Raw genomic sequence first — 20,787 nt, forward strand, 5'->3', positions numbered from 1 at the left:
TATGTAGAACACATTTGCGTATCGGTAGAGTAGCGTTTCCTGATAGCTGCGGATGCGCTAGGTCAATGACCCCACAGCAGTCGAAGCGCTTCTTCCCCTGTTACGGCGCTAGATCAGGCATTGCTCCTCATATAATCTGCGTATGAGGAAGGAGGGTATACCGAGATATCAACGGACTGATAAAGGAGCAGTGTGGTATTCGACGAAAGCACACTCAAGGATCATAGCCGTGGAGCAACTCTTTACATGGGCGCAACCTCACTGAAGACGATGCAAAATCAGTTTAGAGGAGCTTAAAAAATGACAGTAACTGATTTTGGGAGTTATTTCTGGAATTACGGAAACATCTTCCACATCAGTGGACATGATATAAAGAGTGCTTTAAACAGGCGATAAAATATCTTCGATTACAGAAGTACGGAAAATACACGATTGAAACTGGTTTACATTTTCTGCGAGCAAACTGATGGTCGAAAATTTTTCCGTACTCTTTGCACCACGTACTACTTCTTTCGGATGCAAAACCTATGGCTCATAATCTCTTGCAACCATCCTCTTTCTCCTAATGCACAATTAAATTTACGGTAAAAGAAACCGCAAACACATCTTTCGATGTGCGTCTTAAGACGGAACCTTGCTTTTCCGCAACTCTTCGGTTTTATTGACCATATTTTAAGCCGGTCAGTATCGTAGGTTAGGTTGAGCTGTAATTTTTCGGTGGACTGTTTAATTACAACCACATCATTATTTCCTTCTAACTAGGTCTTCGTTACGTAGGGATTTCAAAAAGTAAATTATACATGTCATCTCACGCTAAGACCGTCGCACAACACGGGTGGGACATTATCAGAAGAGAGCAGATGTTGTGGGTATCCCCCAGACAGTTCTGCTGCTGTACGGATAACGGATGAATCACAGTGTGGGAGTGGAATGGTGTGGCAACTAGACACGTATTCCTATAGTTGAAGTACGCCAAACAGTACCTTTCTTGTGTGCAAACCATCTAGATTGCTCACACATTCGCCGCGAAATCTGGCGGTACATGGACCGAATGCAGCGTCGCATCCAGCCGTAGTTTGTTGTCACCAGTTTGACCAAAGCGGAACAGAAGTGGCTGAAGCTGATAGGCAAGAAAGACCAGCGACGCCGAACACCTAGGACAATGTCCAGGTGATCGTGGAAGAACATCTGGAGCGGAAAGAGAACTTCCAACGATTAGGACTTTCACTTAGGACTTTCACACAGCGGTTCTCGTATGGCTCAGTGATTAAGAAGCGTCTTTCTATCGTCGAGAAACTGAACGTTCTGTGCGTTGTTTGCAGAGACTTGTTGAAGATGATGAAGCATAGTCTCACATAACTTGTGACTTTGAAGTGCAGTGCGGTATTCAATAAAATTTACTTGGCCTCTGATAATTATGTGTAATCACTGTTAGAAGACCCTTCGTAAATTGTTTTTCTTATTTTAAATTTTATTGATGAGCAGATTTCTGGTTTTAATTCGATGGATTACTCTGATTGATGAAGACATTTGTGCTCTTTTTTCCAATGACGTATTCTGATTCTTGTGATGAGATTGTCTGAAGGAGAAAACTTTCTCTTCGGAAACCCTCCAGTTTTTGTCTGATCAGGTTTAAAGGCGATTAACACTGTAAATTTGACTGAGCTGTAATATTCTTTTTGAACTGCTTGCCTTCAACCAGGATATCACTTCCTTCCAGCTACGGCTTAATTATATTTGTGCCGCATAACAAATCTTTTGTTAATGGCCTGGCAAATTTCACCTACTGACCTTCTTGAAAAGGACACGAATTAAATCGATACAAAATATCTCGTCAATGACGTCGGTACAGATCAAACGGGTAAAGTCCAGCAATTTCCACTCGCGATTTGCACCGACTACGTTGACGAGATATACACTTCTATTCGCAATTGTCGTGATCGCATTCGGTGGATTTATGACAGTTAATAAGTTTCTACCCTAATGAGTCATTTTTACCGTTATGAACACTAAATTACGAGTTGGCGTGTTAGTTTCATAAGAAGATACTGATACGGATGATGACTCGTTAGATTCGAAACTACTTAATTTTCACGACTCCACCAAATGTAATCACGACAACTGTGAACAAGAAAAGTATTTTTCAAAGTAGACTGCGCCCTCCAATTTGTCGACATCAAAATTCATTGACGAGGTACTCCACTTCCATCAACGGCATAACCTTTTCAAGATGGTCAGTGGCCAAAATGCATTACGGAATAAAATATTTGCAATCCAGACAAGCATAAAATTAAATTACGTAAGTGCAACGATGACCACTGCCGTTCACTTTTTCTTTCATCCAGTATTTTTCCATTTGTGAAATTTTCTAATTCTGCAGTATTTTCATGTGAGACTCGAATTTGCGGATCCATAACCAATGAAGTAATTGTTTAGGAAATAGAAGTTCCAAAGTTATACTTTTTATTATAATTTTCTTACATTTTATTTTTTGTGTCGTATTCTCCAGCATTGCTGCGCGGATAAAGTTGGCACAAGCTGGTTTTCTATTATCACGATACTGGGGAGAGAATCTCACAAATTTGATAACCAAGTTAAGGCGGCAATTATTAAGATAAACGCGTTTTTCATTGGGGCGAAATTTTGTCACATAATTACAATCAGGAAATTTTTCATGAGACTGGTAAAATTTTATGTTGATTGTCGCTGACATAGAATGAATTGACCATTACGACAGGAGAACTCTGAGTTCGCACGGAAATATGTTGGTATTAATTTTTCCCCACGCGCTGTTCGAGAAGAATGCCAGATTAGACAGCAGCTCTGCGGCATCTGCAGCAATCCGACGCCGTGGGTTAACTGTCCCCAGCCGGCCGGAGTGACCATGCGGTTCTAGGCGCTACAGTCTGGAACCGCGTGACCGCTACGGTCGCAGGTTCGAATCTTGCCTCGGGCGTGGATGTGTGTGATGTCCTTAGGTTAGTTAGGTTTAAGCAGTTCCAAGTTCTAGGGGACTGATGACCACAGCAGTTAAGTCCCATAGTGCTCAGAGCCATTTTATTTAACTGTCCACAACCATCCTCCATCCAGCCCCGACTTGGCCACATACGATTTTCATCTGTTTCCAAAACTTAAAGAACGCCTTCGAGGAATTGTCTTTGGTAGTGATGAAGCGGTGCAAGCAGAGGTGAGGTTATGACTCGGTCAACAAAGTCAAACATTCTGCAGGACGGTATCAACAGAGTGGTCTCTCCTTGGGAGAAATGTGTTTGTCTCCAGAGTGGCTATGTTGAGAAATAAATATGTAGACACGAAGAATAAATACGATATCGCAGGTCCTGTGCTGTTCAGAAATACGAAGCATGCGTGTCTGAAGGAACAGCCACTGCGGCAGCTACAGACATGAAATACATGAAATGTGTTCGCAGTTGCGAATATGGGGAACCACGGACATTCCGCTATACAACGGAATGGCGACAGTGAAAATTTGTGCCGTACTCGAACTTGAACCCAGTTTTTCTGATTACCGTAAGCGGTCGGCTTACCATTAGTCTATCGGAGCACAACTCACGGCGAGACTCAAACTTCCATGCGTCGTCGACCATGTGTCTACATCTTGCACCCGTATTTTCATTACGTATATTCCGGTACAGGGGACACATTTTAATGAAGGACGGTTGCCCTGTGTCGGCGAATAGGTACGATATTGCAGTACCTATGTTGTTCAGAAGTGCGATAAACGATAATTGAAAATTTGTGCCAGACCGGGACCCGAACCCAGACTTCCCGTTTATCTCGTATCGCGATAAGTGGTTCGAGTCCTGGTCCGGTACGAATTTGCCGTTCTGTCATTCTACTACACAGTTACTGTTTGTCCATACTAGGAACTGTGAAACATTTAATGAAGAACTAAGATGTGGCATGTTAATAAAGTTTGTTTTATTTAAAAAACTTTAAGAGTTTTCACGTAAAAGAATTTAAAGGCAGTACTTTTCAGCAAGTCCATGTATAATCTGCTAAGCTGATGAGTTGCAACAATTAGTCTAACTCAGTTGGCGATCGGCGATCGGTGTCAGTCTGTGACCAATGGCGATGTCAGGTTCCGTTTCTACAGCTTGGATTGTCGTAAGAACGGCGGTTTGAAAATGGGGCTGCTACCACGAAACTAGAGCTAAAGAAATGAAACATGAGTATATTGTTACTAAAATAATAGTAGTTAAAAGTAACAGCTGCGAGTTTTCTATTTCGAAAACAAGTATACCCATATAGTTACATTGGAACAAATAAGCCCTCGGTCACAAATATTAAGTCAAAATTGACCTGGTTTCGACGCTACTATGAGCGTCGTCTTCAGAATTGGACTAATTGTTGCAACCCTTGTTCACAGTACGAGCAGCCCTTAGCGGCTTGCCATCTCACAACTGTTCATGACGTCGCCTTTCCGGTTCAGATCTTTTTTGATATGTGACATGTAAGTACTGCATCTTTTCCAGTCAATACAAACTTTAATTTTATTAATGTACTATATACCTAATATGTTTTAGAACAGTTAGTCTAATTCTGAAGACGACGCTCATAGTAGCGTCGAAACCAGGTCAATTTTGACTTAATATTTGTGATCGAGGGCTTATTTGTTGCAATATAATTCTGACGCGGTCACTGAACCTTAGCAGCTATGTTCAAAGTTATACCCATGTAGCTTTGGGAGGAGTGTTGTGGACTGTAGTGAGACGGCTGAGAGTTGCGTACAAATGCACACCGACGTAAGGGCCGTGGAGGGTGGGACGCGAGGGGTGCGCCCTGACAGCGCGGCAGAATTAGGCCGGAGGCGGCGGGGGTAGCGTTGGCGGCGCCACCCCATCAATGCAGGCAGGCAGGGGTGCAGGCGGAAGCCCGGCCAGCCAGCCAGCAGGTAGCGCGGGGCGGCGCGCCGCCGACGCTGCGGGGGCGGCGACTCGCGGCTGCAGCCCTGCTCCGCTCGGCTCGCCGGCAATCGATCCGGCGCGGCCTACCTTTCTCCTTGTCCGGCTGCTGCTGCTGCTGCTGCCGGGGGCTGCCGGCGGCGGTGGCCGTGGGGGTGGCCTCGGGGGCGGCCGGGCTGTTGTCGGGGGCGGCCGCCGGCGCCGGGGGCGGCTGGGCGTCGGTGGCGCCGGGCGGCGGCTGCTCCTGCGGCGGGCCCGCGCCGTCGGGCACGCGCTCGGTGACGAAGCGGGACGCCATGCTGCGAGGCTGTGGCTGGTGCGTGCGCGCTCGCCGACGGCTGCCCGGCTACTGGCGCGGCGCGGCGCAGCCTCCCGGTCCAGCCCCCACCACGCCGCCTGCCGCCTCCCGCCTCCCGCCGCCCTGCCCCACTGACCGCGTCGCCCGCCACCCGCCGCCCGGGCTAGCAGCCTCCCTGCCTCCGCACCCCCGTGCACGCGCCATTCACTGCCCGCACCCTTCGCCCTGCTGTTGCGTTTCACTTGTCCTGTACGCTTCGTACCACTTTCGCATCTGCACATGCTACACGACTGGCCCTCTGGTTTCTTCGTACACTTATTAAGGGCCATCAAACCAGTCTATCTGCCATTGTAAAATCTGAATTTGCATACGTGCTAATTAATGTCACTTCGCAACTATATTACACTGTCATGCAAAGAAGGTAATCGGATGCTGCGAACCGGCATATAGAATGCACGCATATAAGAATTGTGTTTATTTTACGTTAGAGACGAGCGGGCTGAGAGGTTCAAATGGCTCTAACAAGGTAACATCCCCATCGCACCCCCCTCAGATTTAGTTATAAGTTGCCACAGTGGATAGGCCGTGAAAAACTGAACACAGATCAATCGAGAAAACAGGAAGAAGTTGTGTGGAACTTTGAAAAAAATAAGCAAAATATACAAACTGAGTAGTCCATGCGCAAAATAGGCAACATCAAGGATAGTGTGAGTTCAGGAGCTCCGTGGTCCCGTGGTTAGCGTGAGCAGTTACGAAATGAGAGGTTCTTGGTTCAAGTCTTCCTTCGAGTGAAAAGTTTAATTTTTTATTTTCAGACAATTATTATCTGTCCGTCCGATGCGAGGTAACTGCGCCGTAGTATGGGGACGCTACACCTAAACAAACATCGAAACACACGACATCAGTCGACTACAGCGCACGGAAAAGAGAGTATTCCTGCTAACGAGGCTCCCTGGCGGGCAGTTGACTGTTCGATTCTTTGTACGAGAGTGCTTTAAATACGTGAGATGTATTCCGTAGACAATACGAATCTCGCGACTTCAATAACAAGGTCAATGAACGAACGGACAGATCATAACTTTACGAAAATAAAGAAAGTAAAATTCTCACTCGATCGAAGACTTGAACCAAGGACTTCTCGTTTCGCAGCTGTTCACGGTGCTCGTGAGTTGATACTATCCATGATATTGCTTATTTTGCGCATGTACTAGTCAGTTTGTATATTTTGCTTATTTTTTTCATAGTTCCACACAACTTCTTCCTGTTTTCTCGATTGATCTGTGTTCAGTTTTTCAAGGCCTATCCACTGTGCCAACTTATAGCTAAATCTGAGGAGGTCGCGATGGGGAGGTTCCCTTGTAAGCACTATGCGACTTAAACATCTGAGGTCATCAGTCCTCTGGACTTAGAACTACTTAAACCTAACTACCCTAAGAACATTTTGTTTTCTAAGGTGGGCCGTGTGCTACTTAAAACAAGTGACAAGCCAGGCAGTGTTAGGTCTCTTAGCCGTAATGGCTGCTTGCAAGTTAGGTTAGCTTGACAAGCCCCCATACCGTTACCGTCCCTGTCACGTGGAGGCGGACCTTTTTCTAATGTTTCTGTCCTGGCTGTTGCTCTGTGTGTTGGTACACTCTTTAATAGAGTGACGTTTATATGCAAAATAATTAATGAAAGCTTATATAATTAATTAAGTATAAAATAAAACAAAATTGATATAAAATATATAGACAAAAGGAAAACAAAGAAAAAGAATTCTAAACTAATGGTACCTACAGAGAACCGAGTTCTCCCTGATGCAATTTTAGAGTACAAAGCTATACATGTGCCCCAAAAATTAAACTGAGCTAGATTTCTCTATGTGAAATTATAAGTGATGTTAGAATTTCACGTGAAACATAATAGGAGAATAAATATTAAGATATAATGATATTGGTTAATTCTTGCATAAACAATCTTATACAGGAAGTTTTCAGGAAGCTATGTTTAAACATAATAGGATTCCTCTATTCAAAGTTTAAAAATTAAATTTAAGTTGAGATAACATACAACTCATCAATTGTTAGAGATAAGTGGTTACCAAAGTTAATATAATTAATAAAAAGAATATAATTATACTTAGCATAAAAGGAAATAGGTATAAATAGTGAGTTTTTTTTAAAAAAAACATAGTGTCTCCTAAAATTTGATTCTCTCACATGCAATTCCTGAGTGTGGAGGCTATGTATGTGCCTGTAGATTAAACATAGCTAGAGTCCTCTATATGACATTGTAAATAAGGTTTCAAATTACACGTGAATAACAAAATAATATGAATATTAACATATAGCAATACAATTATACCTTGCAGGCTGTTAATCATAATTGATACCAAAGTTATCCCCAACACAAATAAAATTACAAAAATATTCAGATAGCTGAAGGTTACACATGATCAATTCCTCTATACAAGATTTTATTTGGGGCACCACACACATCCATGCCCGAGGCAGGATTCGAACCTGCGACTGTAGTTGCAGCGCGGTTCCAGACTGAAACCGGCTGATAGGAGGCCAACTGCTAACTGCTCACAACATCAGAATGTGTGTGTGTGGGGGAGGGGGGGGGGAGACACATCTACATCTACTCCACAATTCATCATACAGTGCGTGGCGGAGGGTACCTCGTACCACAACTAGCATCTTCTCTCCCTGTTCCACTCCCAAACAGAACGAGGGAAAAATGACTGCCTACATGCCTCTGTACGAACCCTAATCTCTCTTATCTTTGTGTTCTTTCCGTGAAATATAAGTTGGCGGCAGTAAAATTGTACTGCAGTCAGCCTCAAATGCTGTTTCTCTAAATTTCCTCAGTAGCGATTCACGAAAAGAACGCCTCCTTTCCTCTAGAGACCCACCCGAGTTACTGAAGCATTTCCGTGACACTCGCGTGATGATCAAACCTACCAGTAGCAAATCTAGCAGCCCGCCTCTGAATTTCTTCTTTGTCCTCCCTCAATCCGACCTGATAGGGATCCCAAACGCTCGAGCAGTACTCAAGAATACGTCGTATTAGTGTTTTATAAGCGGTTACCTTTACAATGAACCACATCTTCCCAAAGTTCTACCAATGAACCGAAGACGACTATCCGCCTTCTCCACAACTGCCATTACATGCTTGACCCACTTGATATCGCTCTGCAATGTTACGCCCAAATATTTAGTCTACGTGACTGTGTCAAGCGCTACACTACTAATGGAGTATTAAAACATTACGAGATTCTTTTTCCTATTCATCTGCATTAATTCACATTTATCTATATTTAGAGTTAGCTGCCATTCTTTACACCAATCACAAATCCTGTTCAAGTCATCTTGTATGCTCCTACAGTCACTCAACGACGACACCTTCCCGTACACCACAGCATCATCAGCAAACAGCCGCATATTGCTATCCAGACTATCCAAAAGATCATTTATGTACATAGAAAACAACAGCGGACCTACCACACTTCCCTGGGGCACTCCAGATGATGCCCTCACCTCCGATGAACACTCACCATCGAGGACAACGTACTGGGTTCTATTACGTAAGAAGTCTTCGAGCCACTCACATATTTGGGAACCAATCCCATATGCTCATACCTTAGTTAGGAGTCTGCAGTGGGGCACCGAGTCAAACGCTTTCCGGAAGTCAAGGAATATGGCATCCGTCTGATACCCTTCATCCATGGTTCGCAAGAGCGAGTTGAGTTTCGCAGGAGTGATGCTTTCTAAAGCCGTGCTGATGCATGGACAGCAACTTCTCTGTCTCAAGGAAATTCTTTATATTCGAACTGAGAATATGTTCGAGAATCTTGCAACAAACTGATGTTAGGGATATTGGTCTGTAATTTTGAGGATCCGTCCTTCTACCCTTCTTATATACAGGCGTCACCTGCGCTTTTTTCCAGTCGCATCCTGCCACTGGGAATGTGAACGGAGTACTGTCCCGTGGTTGCTGCCTTTCTCTTTCGATATTGGGTCTCAGGAGGTAGAGCGACAGGAGCTCCCTATTTCTACAACGGCTCGGGGCAGTTTCCTCGCGAGAGCCTCATGTTTTGGGAAGGAACTCGCCATCTCAGGACCACGGCGGTGCCATTGTTCGAGACGTTTCGGAGGAAAGGACTCCAAGCTCCACGAGAACGGCGCACTCCAACTATCGTATTCCGCTGGCGACCGTCGCCGGAAGCTTCCCGCAGAAATTCCTGGCGGAGGCTGTGATAGGCTGCTCGACTACTGCGTCAGCACACGTGGTAGTCACCGTTGGGAATCAGCGTGAGCGAATGGTACTGGCGCCTAGGTTGAGGGAGCATTGTAGTGGGAACTTAGACGAATTTCTTGGAAGGCGATAACAGCGAAAGCTTTCTTAATCGGCCACGATTAGCCGCGTTCTGGCACAGCGGAGCAGTCGCTTTCTGGGCTCCGGGCCAAAGAGAATTTGAGATGATGTTGGTTTTTGGTCGTTGCAGGAGTAGCTCACGTATTGCGCCCTTCTTGCTGCAGCGTAATTTGATTAGCGGTTTCACTTGCCCGGCCAACCGGACAAAGAGTTTTTTCGAGCTCGCGCTTCGATTGATCTCCAAGGCGGAGCCCATCACCATGCAGCGGAGCTAACCACGAGTAGCAGCCGTCATCAGCACGCCGTCTTGCACCGTGCTGTCGGTAATATTTGCAGCTCCGGTCCGTAGGGTTTCAGTTGATTTTTCAGCTACCCAGAATTCGAATTCATGTTTCCCAGTGGTTGCATCCGTAAAACCATTTCGCCTCCTTAGATTGAAAAAAAAAAAAAAAATTCGTGTGACTAGGGTCCCCGTCGGGTAGACCGTTCGCCGGCTGCAAGTCTTTCGATTTGACGCCACTTCGGCGACTTGCGCGTCGATGGGGATGAAACGATGATGATTTGGGACAACACAACACCCAGTCCCTGAGCGGAGAAAATCTCCGACCCAGCTGGGAATCGAACCCGTGCCCTTTAGATTGACATTCTGTCGCGCTGACCACTCAGCTACCGGGGGCGGACGCCTCCTGACATGATACTGTCGTAGTGCATCCAATTACACACTTGCTTATCGATATTACACGTTTCACCTTTTCTCTTTGCTACCCGTTCTTTTAGTACAGAAGCACACTTCATTCCACGCAGTATCGTTTGAACTAGGTTCTCGTGAACGCTTCTATCAGGTGAGGACTATTTACATGTATGGTTTAAGTTAGTATACATAATTGTTCCTTGCACAAATTTATGATCAGATTTGTGTTGCATTCAAAGAAAATAAATGGAACTATTATTTTTTAGGACGGCATTTATCTGTTAAACAGTCACACTCACGAGAATCCTTTCCCATCATCATTTTTGGAGGGAAACTTTGATCAGTTAATTTAAGTAATAAATTACATGAGAGGCTAGTCACCCCACAGAGGATTTACATCAGTACCATTATAAGTTGCGTTACACTCCTTGCCCACATTCAACATAAACCCACTTGGGTGTGGTTTGCGTAACATTGTGTTTGGGCCCGTAACTTGCACGTGAGTTAAAGGTGCCGCAATAGTAAAAACAAGGCTAATTTCCATGTGTACACTCCGCAAGCCACTGCACAGTGTTCGGCTGATATACTCGTACTTCGTACCAGTACATGGTGCCCCGTAAGCAACCATCCATTTTCAGCAAAATCTTTTTTTTTCTTTCTCAGATGGGCCGACTAAGAACAACGTGTGGATTCCAGTTCCTTACTTCTTGTTCTCTTCTTTTTTTCCAGTACTCTTTCATACCTTCACTACCTTTTTTGTTCCGCTCTACTGACCACTTGATACATTTCGCTTTTCTATTTCGGAATTCTTTTCATATTCTCTAAACACTTCAGTGTCCTTAATGTTTTAGTGAGCTGATTTTCTACAGCCGTGAGATATTTAAAGATCTGTATATTTAAAGATCTGTACTTTCAACCATTAGCTCTATAAACCATTAGATGCAAAAGCAATTCATCTTTCTCTTAGTTTCGAATCATGGAAGAGAATGATGAATCGCTTTTCCACATAATGTATTGCGTTTTCTTTCGGCGATGATGGTCTAAGTGACCGGTATGATTGACCGAAACCGACAGAAAATAACATTTATTTATTAAGCTGATTCATTATACCACGAACATTTGAAAATCTTCCCAGAATGAGATTTTCACTCTGCAGCGGAGTGTGCGCTGATATGAAACTTCCTAGCAGATTAAAACCGTGTGCCCGACCGAGACTCGAACTCGGGACCTTTGCCTTTCACGGGCAAGTGCTCTACCAACTGAGCTACCGAAGCACGACTCACGCCCGGTACTCACAGCTTTACTTCTGCCAGTACCTCGTCTCCTACCTTCCAAACTTTACAGAAGCTCTCCTGCGAACCTTCGGTAGCTCAGTTGGTAGAGCACTTGCCCGCGAAAGGCAAAGGTCCCGAGTTCGAGTCTCGGTCGGGCACACGGTTTTAATCTGCCAGGAAGTTTCATATCAGCGCACACTCCGCTGCAGAGTGAAAATCTCATTCTGGAAACATCCCCCAGGCTGTGGCTAAGCCATGTCTCCGCAATATCCTTTCTTTCAGGACTGCTAGTTCTGCCAGGTTCGCAGGAGAGCTTCTGTAAAGTTTGGAAGGTAGGAGACGAGGTACTGGCAGAAGTAAAGCTGTGAGTACCGGGCGTGAGTCGTGCTTCGGTAGCTCAGTTGGTAGAGCACTTGCCCGCGAAAGGCAAAGGTCCCGAGTTCGAGTCTCGGTCGGGCACACGGTTTTAATCTGCCAGGAAGTTTCATATCAGCGCACACTCCGCTGCAGAGTGAAAATCTCATTCTGGAAACATCCCCCAGGCTGTGGCTAAGCCATGTCTCCGCAATATCCTTTCTTTCAGGAGTGCTAGTTCTGCAAGGTTCGCAGGAGAGCTTCTGTAAAGCTTGGAAGGTAGGAGACGAGGTACTGGCAGAAGTAAAGCTGTGAGTACCGGGTTTGAAAATCTTTTTGGTTAATCTACTGTCTTTCATTCGATATAAATGTACGAAAAATAATAGTCGCGTTTTTGTCGTTACTTCTTTTTCCATGTTCCGATAAATTTCATTACGTAATTTCCAACATACCATAGTTTTCTGTGGGCCTGATATTTTCCTAATGATTCGCCTTTCTAATATTTTTAATTCGTCGTTGTTTCTGAACGAGAAGATGGTGCACCAGCTGACACAAACAAATGCCTTACGAATCCACCGTTACTAGTTCATCGACAGAAGGGGTGTCAGCGGAGGAGGAATGACGCATGTGCAGAGCGCCGAAGAAGGGAGAGTAGCAGTAGACCGGTGTGTTTGAGGTTATTCGAGTACACATCGCGATGGCAGACGGAAATATGCTGACAACGGGGTGTCCAATGGAAGTGGGCCACGATTCTTGAGTGAAAGTGTTGTGTTCTTGGGCGGCACGTAAAACCACACACAGCAAGGCTCACATAGGTCAGATTCTTCGCTTCCGATGAGAGAGACTGGATTACCCGGGCTACAGGCTGGTTCTTGTCCCTTCAGACCTTCACCTGTTCCCTACGCTTGAAGACGCACGTGTCGAGACATCACTTCCAAACCAATGTTGAGGTGTAGCAGGCTGTCAGACCATTCCTCGCATTGTAGGGCACCAACTTTTACCAGAGTGGTTACTTCATATCAGTTGCACGCTACGATAAATGTCTCAAAGTCGGTGGCAACTATGTTGGAAAGTAGTGTAAAGTATGTAGTTCGTGATGCCATTGTATATTTGTTTTTGTCAATAAAGTTTCTGTGTGAAAACAATGACAAAACTTACTTTCGGAACGACCTTCGCAGTTTAACGCTACATATTCAGTTTCATATAGACTTTCTGACTTCATTATTGTAATGCCTTACTTTCTCATTTTTTGTTATAAAAGTCTTTGATTGTACCAAATGCCCTTTCGATTTTATCCTTTCCTCTATGATAGGTTTATCCAAACCATTTCCTTGTATTTTCGAACCAAGATATTTTAATTCTTTAACTTTTTCAATTTGGTCAATATCGGTTTTCAGAAATATCGGTGCACTTAAGTATGTTAAAACTCTTAAGTCCGTCCCATTGGCTATTTATTCTAAAAAATTAACTTGTGTTATAGCAGGTGCCACACGTTCAGAAAGTATAGCGAAATCATCTGCAAATACAAGACCACTTATTACAATATTTTTGTTTCCTCTTCCCGACCTCATTGGCGAATTCATGCAATTTTTCATTTCAAATTCATCTTTCACAAGCCTTCGAGATAGCCATATTTTCCTGGAAATGTGGCGATAGAACATTAAAAATGGTGCGTGAGCAGTCACCAACAAGGACTAATCTTGTCAACAAATTCGTACGAAGAGGAAGTGAAATTAATGAGAATATCCTGGATGACCATCAACATCTGACGGCGCAATCCGGACCACTGCGTTGCGAAGCGACAAAACTGATGTACATATCACGACAACAATCCTCATCAGGAGCTAGAATAACAATCATTCCTGTCCCCTCCCCCCACTTGCTCTCCCCTCCCCACCCGAAACAGAATGTATAGTAAGGGATGACCGAGACTAAGGTTTGACACACCGAGCGAGGTGGCGCAGTGGTTAGCACACTGGACTCGCATTCAGGAGGACGACGGTTCAATCCCGTCTCCGGCCATCCTGATTTAGGTTTCCCGTGATTTCCCTAAATCGATTCAGGCAAATGCCGGGATGGTTCCTTAGAAAGGGCACGGCCGATTTCCTTCCCAATCCTTCCCTAACCCGAGCTTGCGCTCCATCTCTAATGACCTCGTTGTCGACGGGACGTTAAACACTAACCACCACCACCACCACTAAGGTTTGACATGTTCCAGCTTCACCTAGAACCTCAACATGCCTCTTCACCTCGATCACTAAGGAATTTATTAATATGAGGACCAGTCCTCGTACGTTATATGACACATGGAACTTTCCGGTGCTTTACAATGGTCTGAAGAGAAATGAATACTGCGATGTAAACAAGGAACAATATTAAACAATTAGTAGCAGAAATATTTGCTGAGGCTTGTTGGAAAGGAAATATAATTTTCTGATAATATTTAACGTGACTTTCAATATTCTAACGTCCAGGGGTATCTATACGTAGCGAATTATTGTGGAAGTCTCGTTGTGGAAAATAAAATCCATATCGAGATTAGTTGCTGCACTAATGAGGTATATTTCACCAGCGAACAAGAATATCTCTTCTACTAGTCTCATTTAATAGATTCTTACGTGGTGTTCATCAGTATACGACCCTAATGAAGCAGAGTTAACGAAAGAGAGAGAGAGAGAGAGAGAGAGAGAGAGAGAAGGGGGAGGGGGTTGGGGGGGGGGGAGTGGTTTGGGGCCTAGGATTCGAAGCACAATACAGATCCGTTAGGGGTTTCTTTATCTGCGGCTAGAGTGTCACAGAATTGTAAACGATTTCTGCGGGAGACGATAAAGGAAAGACATAGTTACGCATAGCAACATATATAACTGGAATATGAAGGACTAAAAATCATTACTATCGTACAGACCATCTGCCACATTCGTTACTACAGTATGCATAGTTAATGTGAGCACGCTTTCAGAAAACCGTACAAACGAAATGGCTTCAAGCATTAACCCGGTAATAGAGCATCTCTCGACGATTTCTTTACGTATGGGTGCAAATGTATTGTTGCAAAGGTGCCACCACCAGCGGGTGCTGGTGTAAACAATGGTAACTACGTAGCAGAGGAGCTGACGTGTCCTTGAGTTAGCAAAAACTGCTGTTCAACGAGCATTTCGCACACACTTTCACCAGGAGTCACCCAAAAGTCTATATTTATGCCTGGTACAAACAGTTAGAAGAGCAGGGCTGCATTTTCAATTGCAAAAGTACTGATCGGCCTCCTGTGTCGGACCAAATGTTGGTCTCATTCGAGCAGCATTTCAGCAAATCCCACAGATATCAACACGTCGAGCAAGTCATGAGCTCCAGACCTCACAAACAAACATTGCCAAAATCCCACGTAAATGCTTGTTCGTGAAACCGTACAGATTGCTGTTGGTCCAGTCGCTCACTCCGGAAGACTATGATGCACGATGATGGAAGAATGGACAATGACAACGACACCTGACAGGTTAATTTTTAGTGATCAAGCTACATGTCGCACTAATGGCAAAGTTAATCGACACAACGTTCGTTTCGGGGACAGAAACCCCCGTTGCTCCACTGAGGATGAATGAGATTCGTCAAATATCACTGATCTTCTTCTTCATAGAGAAAATCGTTACAGGCATTTGCTATCCTGACACGATTTCTTTGTGGATTGTTGTTTCCAAGATAACAAAATCGAGTCAAATTTACGTAGAATATGTCAGCAGGTTATGAGCGCACGTGTCAGTATGACGTTGCACCTCCCCCCCCTCCCCCCACTATTGCTGCTGGATGGGTTGGGAAGTGTGTCAAAGAACCGTTACATCCTCTCTTGAGGCGAGCTGTCCCACAACTGCTGTAACTGGTTTTTGATATCCTGGACGGTGGGACTGGGACGAGTGTCCGTGATGGTCCCATGCTTGCTGTACAGGGAACAGAATACGTCAGCATCACGCAAAGAACACCTAGAGACACGTGACATGAACGGACGATGTCCTGTTGGAAAATGGCACCGCAATGTTGTCGCGTGAGAGGTAACACATAAGGACTCAGCATGACAATGACGTACCGTTGTGCTGTCACGGTTCCTTCTATCACTAGCAGCAGTGACCTGATACCCTATGGCTCACGACACAATTATGCCACCAGCAAACACCGCTGTGTCTCTCCAAGCCATTGCAAGGCCGGGACCTCTCCGCAGGTCGCTGGGGTAGCGCAGAATCGTGACTAATCGCTGAACGCAATGCGACGACATTTATCGGCAGGCCATGGTTCCCGATCACCGAACCAGTTCAAATTCAGCCGTTTGTGTTGTGGTATTAACGACAGTCTATGCGTGGGTCGGGGGACCACCGTAGCAAAGATATCCGTGGAGATAAGCAACTTTGACAAAGTCCAATTTATTATTACTCAGAGAATGTGAACTGTCATGATACCACTAGGCGCTAAATGGTTGGACGTCTACGATTCTTCACAGAACGTGGGGTTCGGAGACTAGTCTGTTCTGTAAAGTAGGTTAGATGTTGACCTGTGGCATCTCTGCCGAAAGAGCACAATGCTTTTGCACGCACAACTGTCTCGGAGCACACCGTTCATCGGGTATTATTGAACATGGAGCTCTGCAGAAGACCACCCCTACATGTTCACATGTGGAGCCAACGATATCGACGATTACGATTGCAGTGGACACGGAACGATCGGGATTCGATCGTTGATCAATGGAAACGTGTTGGCTCTTCCAATGAATCACATTTTTACTACATTAGGTCGACAGTTGTCTCTATAAACGCAGTCATAGAGGTGAATGGGGGCTCGAAACGCGCAGCGCGCCACGAACGCAGGCTGATGGGAGCAGTATTATACTATGGGAGACATTCTCCTGCCCTTGAATGGGTTCTGTGATAGCAATCGAAGACACACTGACAGCTGCGAACCACCTACATCCCTTCATGCATGATGTCTTTCGCAACGGTGATGTCAAATTTCAGTAGTATAATTGTCCGCGTCTCGGAGCCAGATCCGTGCTGCTGTGATTTGAGGAGCATTATAATGAACTCACGATCAAATTCGCCTGATATAAATCCTATAGAACACATGAGAACCAATCGGGCGCCATCACAGAATAGACAAACCAGCTACTCGTTATTTACGAGAAATACATGACCTGTGCATATGTATTTAATGCCATATACCTCCACAAACTTACCAACAAACTATCCGATCCCTGGTATGCAGAATCAGTGATGTATTTCGTCCCAGAGCTATTAATAGGTGGTCATGATGGTTTGGCTCATCAATGTACGTATGGAAAAAATAAACTTCGGGTCTTTTTCAGCATGTAGTGCTCTTTAAGGTACACCAAGCAAAAATGTGTTTTGCGGGAAGGCTGAGAGGAGGGACCATCGTGCTGAAACCACAATTACTGAGTGTCTATTCCACTGGAATAAGGTCACTAAAATCTTCATCATCACACGTACCAGTCACCATTAACAGTCACAACTTGTCCTGCTTCATCTCAAAAAAGTAAGGTCGCATTTTGAGTGCTACCCAGAAGCCACACCAAACTGTCGCACACTGTCAATGCATTTCCCTCAGTTGATCCAGGCAAGGACTTTCTGACACCCAGATGCGGCAGTTCTGTTTATTCAGAAGTCCGTTTAAGCGAAAGTACGCCTCGTGGCTAAAGAAGAAGTCATCGCAAAAACCGTCGTATTTCTGTCTTCTTCTCAGATACAAGTAAAGAAAACGCCGCCTTTTCTCACCGTCGGCATTTTTAGCTGCTGTGTTAACTGAATTCCGTGAAGATGGTAATGGAGATCACACCGCAGAATTCGCCGTACTGAAAAGCATCACATACCGAATTCTTAGGAAGGGCGGAGAAGCGACTTCATTTGACTAAGAGCTACATTGCCAATGACATCGCAGTGTTTGCCTCTGAACGGTCAGAACGAGGACGTCCAGAACTCTCAATATTCACTTTTGAATCCGTTCATTGAAAATTACAATAATTCTGCGAACTTTTGATTGATTCGGTGCTTCATTTGCCTGAGAATCGTGCGAAGAGGTCTCTAGGTTCTGCACAACTTTTTGCTTTATCGTAAAATGTTTTCACTATTAACACACACCGCACAATAGGTAACTGTTTCATGGTTAGATAAACAGTGAACAAATGTTAGAAATTCAGAATGGAGCAACAACCGGAATGTTTACGGAAACTACAATGACACACAAAAAATGGTCAACCGTTAAACGAAAATATTCTACGCTATTCAAAAGGGCGCTCTTTTTGGCGGATCCTTTATATTTCGAAATTTATGGTTCTAATTTTTTTCAGGATTTTCAGAATTTGAACGTCCTGGAATACCCCTTACCCTACTGATGCTAAATTTCACACAGTTAATTTTCACTTGGAATGGAACCAACCCACAGAGCAGACTAAGAAAAAATAATGAAACTTTCAACAAGTACCACGTATATACATATCTGGTTTTAGGCTTAGTGCTTAGCTAGCTGGTTCTGCAGCAATCGTACGATAATTTCAGTGTAATACTGGTAACGCAAATATGAGATAAACTCACCGCCTCTTCTTCAAATATTTTCAAAACGCAATCGTTCTTCTAGATTTGCCACAGGAGGAAAATGTGACATTTTCTATGCTCCTCTTTTCTCCTTTAGTAGGTAAGCGAAAATGACTCGGCAGCAGATACTCAAGTTTTTCTCAAGTGAGAAGCCAGGAAACGAAAAAATACATGTATAGTATTACTTTTGTTGTGACTTAGCACGACAGCCAAGTCACAACGAGAGGAAGCCGAAAGGCACGCGTTAAGCTCACGCAGATTGGCGTGAGGTCTGGAACAGTTAAAAGGAAATGAGAACTTAGAAAATGGACGCAGTTGCTGTAATACTTAACTTTAATCCACATTTGTAGAACATCGCTCTTGATGATACATGCTTCACAATATTATTATCAAAGCTATGGCGCCTTGCTAGGTCGTAGCAAATGTAGCTGAAGGCTATGCTAACTATCGTCTCGGCAAGTGAGAGCGTAGTTGTCAGAGAACCATTGCTATGAACGTCGGCTGTACAACTGGGGCGAGTGCTAGTACGTCTCTCTAGACCTGCCGTGTGGTGGCGCTCGGTCTGCTATCACTGACAGTGGCGACACGCGGGTCCGCCGTATACTAACGGACCGCGGCCGATTTAAAGGCTACCACCTAGCAAGTGTGGTGTCTGGCGGTGACACCACAACTTTAATCCAATAAAATAAGGGGGTTGGGTTATGCCACAGATGGAGGAAGTATGTGATACGAGAGATCCATTTAAACACTATTCAGACTTTATATGTGTCACTCTTCAGTGAGATTCAGTTTGTTTGGGTGCTTAATCCTGTCCTGTTAATATTAACCCAGGTCCTGTTAATATTAGGTTAACCGATGGGCTGCACTTGGGCCAGCTTCCCACTACAAGCAACGGCGGTAATTTCTTCCAATACTGTAATAGTGTAGTAGCTTAGGGTCAACTGCGTAAAATGGGTTAACGCTGGATGCAAACTGATACTGTTTCAGTAGAGGCAACGGAGAGCTTGTATCGTCCCCACAGAAAATACCCTCTACCACGCACCAATTAATCATTGTCAATCAAACCATCCACATTCATTCACTTTGGAAAAGTATCTGATCTAATTTTCTCGTAACATATGCGGCGACAGCTAGATGACGCCAAAGTATTTTCTAGCGCGTTTATTCTTTGAAATAACAGAATGCATATATGCATTCTCCATGGTTGTTAGAGTGGTAACTAGGACAGTCTCTGGAGTAGGGATTGAGGGATTGACGTATTTCTGAGAGATACATATTCTGATTTTCTTCTCGCTAAATCGAGCGAATTAACTTGTGTGCCACTAGCGGTTTGTTTGAATAGAAAGAGAGTGTAAACGGAAAATAATTAAGACGTGGAATCACTGGAGATCTGGACATGTAATGGAGATGGATTTAATACACAGTTTCCTTCATAAATAAGGTTTGTGACTTTTTGTTCCGGAGTGAATGAACGAACGAGTTTTTTTCTGAACCATTTGATGATCACGTTGGCCCTGTAATTAGTGGGGAAGTTTCAGCTGTGTCGAAGAGAGCCTGCAATCACTGAGTCTGTGTTAAATCGTCCAAAAAGGCTTCGTACACATCTGGAATTCGCAATCTTTCGTAAAAGGATCAAATTGTCCACACGATTGATTCTCCCGACTGAATACAGTGTTTAACAGTAATAATAAATGTAAAGATCTTTTACAGCAAGCCAGACGCTGATTACCAAGACGAAGGACTCCACCAAAGATCCTATTTGGCTGATTTCACGTAATAAAATATTATAATAAAAACTGTAGAGAGATAAAGGAGAGAAAGAGAGAGAGCGAATGAAAATAGAGATAATATTAATAATCCTCCATTAGTATAACTTTTCGCCTGTCGTATCACGGATCAGCCAAGACACGGGAGGCCCTTACATTACTGTATAGATTTATGTGTGAAGGTGAAAGTGTCTTAAAGGCAACAGATACACGTCTATACAGACAAGACATTACACAAAGTTAGCGGCTAACTGCATTCATCATCTATTCATAGAGGAAGAGACAACTTAATATTATCCTGTTAAAAGCTGCTACGAAGAAGATTAGGGTTAACGTATCGTAGGCGTTTAGATTGTTACAGACGGAACACAACCTCGGATAGGACAAAGATTTTCCTTAATCGATGCACAGGAACCAATTAAAATCGGATGATGGTTTTAATTCCTCACCTGACCAATGAGAGTCTATGTACTGTGTTACAGTACCTCGTTCTGTAGTGGAGTCTGGGGCAACCATACGAGCTGCCGTGTTCCAGT

General features: G+C 44.2%; 1 non-coding gene across 1 annotated transcript; it reads right to left on the bottom strand.

Moving 5' to 3' along the window:
* Positions 1-11,470: 11,470 nt before the first annotated feature.
* Positions 11,471-11,545, bottom strand: Trnas-uga. Its single transcript has one exon. It is a non-coding gene; the product is annotated as a tRNA-Ser (tRNA).
* Positions 11,546-20,787: the final 9,242 nt, after the last annotated feature.

Source organism: Schistocerca piceifrons, chromosome 5 (assembly GCF_021461385.2).
Source record: "Schistocerca piceifrons isolate TAMUIC-IGC-003096 chromosome 5, iqSchPice1.1, whole genome shotgun sequence".
Classification (NCBI taxonomy): domain Eukaryota; kingdom Metazoa; phylum Arthropoda; class Insecta; order Orthoptera; family Acrididae; genus Schistocerca; species Schistocerca piceifrons.